Consider the following 6,588-nt stretch of genomic DNA (forward strand, 5'->3'; position numbering starts at 1 on the left):
TTATCTCCAGTTTCGAAAAAACTCACCTGCTCGAAGCCCGAACGTCCTCATAATCAAACCGAAGATCTCAAAAATCCCGATTTTTCTTCATTTAACCACCATTCCCTTCCCAAAGTATTGTAAGTGGGATGAATCGGAGTCTCCAGAGTCTCCGTTTAGCCTGATTCTCTATTTCCTTAACATAAATATAATAACACATTTACGGGATAAATACAAAGTATATAATATATATTTTTGAATTTACGCATTTTTTTAATAATTTAAATTTTTTAATATGAGTTTACATAAATTTTATATTTAATCATGATAGTCATCAAGAATTGTTTAAAAAAAAATTGGTTTGAAAAAAGAAAAAAATTTGAGCCTCAAGTTAGATAGTTTTTTTTTTTATTTTTAATTGAGTTTAAAAACTTAAGTTTTTAAATGAGCTTATTGGGTTACGGTTTAGATTATGCGTTTTTTTTATTATAAAATGGGCTTAATGAATTAGGTAAATGAGTTTAAACATTAATACATATAAAACGGGCTTACATGTTTTTCATAAATATTTAAAATTTTCGGATCTACTTGGATGATTGGGCTTAGAGTCGTTGGCCTCCCCACCCCCTGTCAGAGCCGCTTGTGTGTATTCATAAGGCTATGCGTAGTGGGCGGGAAATAGGGGCGAATTTGGGCGACAACACCGCCCTCGTGGGCGAAAAAAGGGGCGAAAAGGGGGTGGGCGAGATGTTTTTGCCGCCGGCTTGTGTTAGAGAAATATTATTATTATATTATTATGTGTGATATATATATATATATATGATGGTTCATGCGAGAAGTAAAATTACAGCAAGAAGTGCGAGAAGTTGATCTAAACCATTGATTAAGTATATCAATGGTATTCAATAATAGTGACAACTTAGTAATTACAAAGACTTTATTATAACACTATTTTAATTATAAAGGGTAGAGTTGTATTATCTGCAAGCCAAATTAAATGTTTTCATAAGTTACCTCTAGTAATTAAATTGTCATTAAATAATTATTTAGCATTTATCTTGTGAACCATATAAAGAACGTCATCCTACACATTAAGTATATGTGACATACAAGGCATTAAACAACGCAAGATACACTTTTAAATTTTATATATTTTATATACTAAAATCATTAAATTTTACTTTTGACATGTAAAATTTTAATATTGTATCCTACACATAAATTAATTTATCCTACACACAATATGTAGAATTTTAACATTGTATCCTAGACAAACTAATTTATCCTACGCATTAACTGTTACATCAAACACTTGAATTAATACATCCATTACAACAAATGTGTTACAAACTACACATCTACTCTACATATAGAACACCATAACCTACACATAAATTATCACACCCTACATATCAACTAGACACATAGAAAATAGTGACATACTATAGAACATAGAGAATTATAACCTACAAATAGAACTTAACATCGTACATGTGACCTACACTAGATCTTAATAATCTGCATGACAAAAATGACATCCTACATTATTATAACGTACACTTAACATCCTGCATGGTTACATATATATGACATACACATAAATCTTATTTCACTGTGTATGGGATGTTGGTTTTTTCATATTCACCAACATATAAATAATATTTACCTACACATAACTCATATTCGTCTACACACCTACACGTAAGTAATACTCATCTACACATAACTCATATATGCCTACACACAAAAGATTGATAAAAACATATAAACTACACTTAAAAAATTATAAATAACTTGCACAAAAAACATATTTTATTGCTTAATAAACTTGTTTGATGTGCCGTATATATCTGTTTGATGTGTAAAATATTTCTGCAAGTTATTATTGTGTATTTTTATGTTGTATATAATGTTGAAATGTAGTATATTATATCCGTTATTTGGTATCATAATATGTAAAAATGTAGGAGTTATACATTGTTTAAGTTTAAATATGAAAAAATGTGTGAGAGTCTAAATGGAGTTCATTAAATTACAAAAGTTTATATAAAATATTGAAATTAAAAATAAAATAATATAATATAGATTTGTTTGTGGAAGATGTCCTGTATGGATTTTGAATGACGTATAATTTATAATAAAAAATGGGTTAAATTCATAATAAAGAAAAATATAGGATTGTTTGTTATAATAAGAAAAATAAATAATGAAAAGTTGTTAAAATTTTCGAATTATAACACACTTGAACGGAGGAACAAAAATTATATCTTACATTAAGAAAAAAAATAAAAACAACAAATATGTAATTGTTTTTGAGGAATAATTAGTTACCAAAAATAAGAAAATCCATTTGTACTAAACTAACATTGTGATTCAAATAAATCATATAACAAAAGAAAATTTGTGATTGGTTGGTTTTATTTCTCGCACTTCTTGCGTTAAGAATACTTCTGAAATGAACCTAATCCTATACACACACACACACAGACACACACACACACACACACATATATATATATATATTATGCTACAACACCATTACACTCCAAAAACAAAAACTCACACTTTGACACATGACGCAAAACGCCCCATTTTATAGCCCCCTACTACGCATAGCCTAATATGATGAAATTGTGTAATATTTTTAACTAGTAGTGAGTTTATAAATGTTCAGATTTAACCTTTTATTTTGAAAGGGTCATGTATAATTTGACTAGTATAAAATTAACCAAATCAAAATGGTTTACATTAGCCCAATTCAATGATGATAACTGAAGTATAAATTAACCAAACTTAATACCACTTATTTATATAAAGTTGTAAATTTTAACTTTTCAGGTTTTCATGTCACTCATGCTAAGATATAAAACTAAATATGATTGCTTAACAAACAGTAAAACACTAGAATGTTACCATGTTAGCTAGGTTGGGCCAAATAATAAGTATGTACAAATATGTTGAGCTCACGTTGTGAGTGGTTGCTGGCAACTAGGATGCATAACGGATTTGTTGAAGACCAACAAATTTCCTTTTTTTTTTCCTTTTATTTTAGCTCTTATGTTTCATTACAAGCAAAAAACTTAGCTTAAAGCAAAGTGCCTAACATATTATATAAATATTAATTTGAAAGGTCGGTGTCACTCACAGATTGTTACTGTGCTACCCCGACAAGTTTTCAAGCGTTTGGTACAATTTCTTAAAGCGTCAACGTTCCCATTGTATGTTTTGGGCGGTGCATCTGATTACTCCACCAACAATTCTTCATTCTTCTGGTTATTCTGGGTCAGCGATTGTGTGGTGGTGGCGGTGCTCCGGTGTTGGGAATTGATGGCGGTTAAATCCAGGGTTTATGACGCCTGATTCCGCCGATTGTTGCCGGATCCGATCTGCGAACTCTAGGCGATGATTGTGTGGTGGTGGTTATAATCCGGAAGCGATGGCTGTTAAATCTAGGCTTTCTGACGATGTCGATTGGCAGAGTAATTGGTTGTGAATTGGGGTTGTTGGGTGGTTGCGTGAAATATGTAAGTAGGTTTGTGGGTGTGATGATCTGATGTTAACATCGGCTGTGCCTGGCGTGGCAAAAATGCAGGTTGGCAACTACCCTTGCAAACTCTTTTGCAGCCATGGGACTTTGAATCTTTTGCATCAATGTTTCAGTAGGTCTTATAGTGATTACTAAATCATGGATGAATTTCAAGTTTTAGTTTCTTTTGGTATTTGTTGCCTCATATATTTCACTGAACCATCATCTTTTATACTACTTATTGCTGTTAATAATAGTAACTCAGATTGTGTATTAATGTAAGTGTTACTCATATAATTGCAGGTGTATAGATGAGTGGAGAAGATGTGATAAACATGAAACAGAAACAGGAACATGCATCATCTCTACAACCTACTACCTACTTATGTGTATAAAAAGAGGTAGACATGATATTTTAGATAGTTAGCTGTAAGATAAGGGTGTCATTTTGGTGAATTTGTGTTTCTAAGGGATGTAAGGAGTGGAGTTTTTTGATATGGAAGACGGATCCAAAATGTTCAACAGAGTTGGTAGTGAAGGAAATGCGGACTGATGAGGGATTTATTGATTAAAGTAAAGTGACACTTTTGCTTTGTGACAACGATACAAAGACTCTACAAGAGGTTGTTTGTCGCTTTTGTAACTGCTTCAAGAGTGATGTTGTAACCAATCTTGATCTGAAGTTAAGGTATTATGTAAAACCATGGATGTAATTGTTAGTGTTTTTTAATAGTTGACAGCTTCAGTCGCACCACGAAGTGCGGGTAAATTACACGACCCCTCCGCGAAGCGCGGGTAAACCACCTAGTTAATGTTATCCATAGATTATGTGTAATGATCGTATTATATGAGTGAAAGACTGTTTTCACTCCATCGTCATGTAGGTATAAGGGGCTTCATTTTCACACTCAATAACGTACGTAAGTGTTTTACAAATGTTCAACTTATTTAAAAAATAGAAAAAGACATAGTGAGGTGTGTGAGCGTGTGATCATGGTTGGGACTTGGGGGTTATAGAAATTAAAAAATTCACCCTATGCTCATGATCGGCCTCACCCACCAGCCCAATACGCCACGGGTGATGATGCGACAGTGAATATAAGCCCATTACACATGGCTTTACAGTAACAAACTAGTTACCGCGTCTCTAACGAATGCTATTAAACATTGGCCGGCGACACTCTTGTTTCTATTTTGATCCTTGATCTCACCGTAAAACAACTTCAAAATGTCTAAAAATAACGTCCCATCTCCTTCTCTCACACCGTAATTTTCTCTGTTCTTCAAGTAAACTAAAAAACACTCTAAAAATAAGCATAGGAGAGTAGGAGACACTATTATATTATTTCATTTGTTAGATACAAAACACGAATCAATACAAACTAACTCACAATAACCACAAACATAATAATAATAGTCAAAACTTAGTACACCAATAAAAATAATTTTCTTAAAAGAAACTTGGAAAAGTCAACACAAATATAAACTTCCAAAGGAGAAGATCAATCAAATTGGTAGACAAGCAAACGACCTTTCAAACACAGAATTCAACCGGGCTCTACATGGGCTCACCGTATTCTTATTCGTAATGGTAACGGCAGCCGCTTTCTCCGTCACTGGAAACATTCGTGACGGAGCAAGCCGTCCCTGCCTCTCCCTTATCGACTTCATCTCCATATCCGGCATAACCATCACCGGCCCACACATAAACCTCATCCGCTTCGACTTTGACAACTTCCCTCTATGCCTAGTCGAACCAAAATCTCGGTTCGAGACTGATCGAAGCGAGATCACTTTCTTGATCTCCTGCTCAGGTAACCTGAGCGACGAGGATATGTTATTCAACTCTTCAGTAACTGAAGAGGGAATAATAAGTGATCCCGCTTTAATTAGTTTTTCCCCATGTTGTTCACTCAGTATGGGGAAGAACTCAAATGAGGACTTTCTAGGACTGCTACGAGGGGAGCTATTGCCGGTTTGATCGTACATTTGAAGGTCTCTAAGGGAGAGAGCGTCGTCGTCTTCGTTGCAACAATCGTTATATATCATTTGCTCCATGGTTGAAGAGTTCATTTCATGCACTACAAGAATATTTGTCTTGTGAAGGAGTTATAAATAAGTAGTGAGAATGAATAGGTTTAATGTGAGGTAGGTGTGGACGAATGTGTGGTATGTATGCGATGTAATATGGAAAGACCGTCGGTGTATCGAATTCTAGAGAGAGGGGTACGTAGTCAAGTAATTATTATTATTATTTTTTTTTATTTTTTTTTTTAGAGAAACACAATGGATACTATATATTAACTTTCAAGGACTATGGTAAATAGTTTATTAGTCTAATACCTTTGTGTGTGACCGGGTCAAAGTTCATGTAAGGTTTGTTTAGGTCACATAGAATAAGTTTGTTTTGGGGGGGGGGGGGGGGGTGCTGAGATGGTACGTGGAACTGACGAGAACACTGTTCCGCCTCTTTCATACCGTTTAATTTTGTATCCGAGTGGTGACTACTTTTCTAAATGTTGTAAGAGTGTTATATATATATGTTGCAATCAATAGTGGGGCCAATATCATAATAGAATGAGCATAATGATAGTGACCATAATTTACAACTTCATCGTAGATGCGACATGAAATACATATATACAATTAGTCGGTCTCTCTTGTAAACGCCATGAGTCGTGATACATGCTGAAATGTGTGTATTCTCAATTTACTTATTCTCATTACTCTATGTCATACTCGACTATAGTTCTCTGGTGACATGAGTGGCGCCAAATAATCATTATATATCCCGGTGATACTCACTTCAACACGTTAGGGTCGTAACATCATAAGATTACTTAATAATAGAAGGGGTCGTACGGTAGTACATTGCTTGCATTGTCTATTTGGTACTTCTATCATTGTTAGAGTTACAAATCTTTTTCGATTGATTGAACGTATATCTTGAAATATAAATTTTGATTAACCGATACAAATATTTCGAATTGGAGGTTGAAGATATCATGGTTATCTATTATATGTGTAATTTGTTACATCACAATGTGTGTTTGGACTCGTATGGGAAACATGCGGTGCATTGT

This window comes from Bidens hawaiensis, unplaced genomic scaffold, assembly GCF_021521415.1.
Source record: "Bidens hawaiensis isolate Kalapana, Puna unplaced genomic scaffold, B.hawaiensis_p1.1 tig00017855_1, whole genome shotgun sequence".
NCBI classification, from domain to species: domain Eukaryota; kingdom Viridiplantae; phylum Streptophyta; class Magnoliopsida; order Asterales; family Asteraceae; genus Bidens; species Bidens hawaiensis.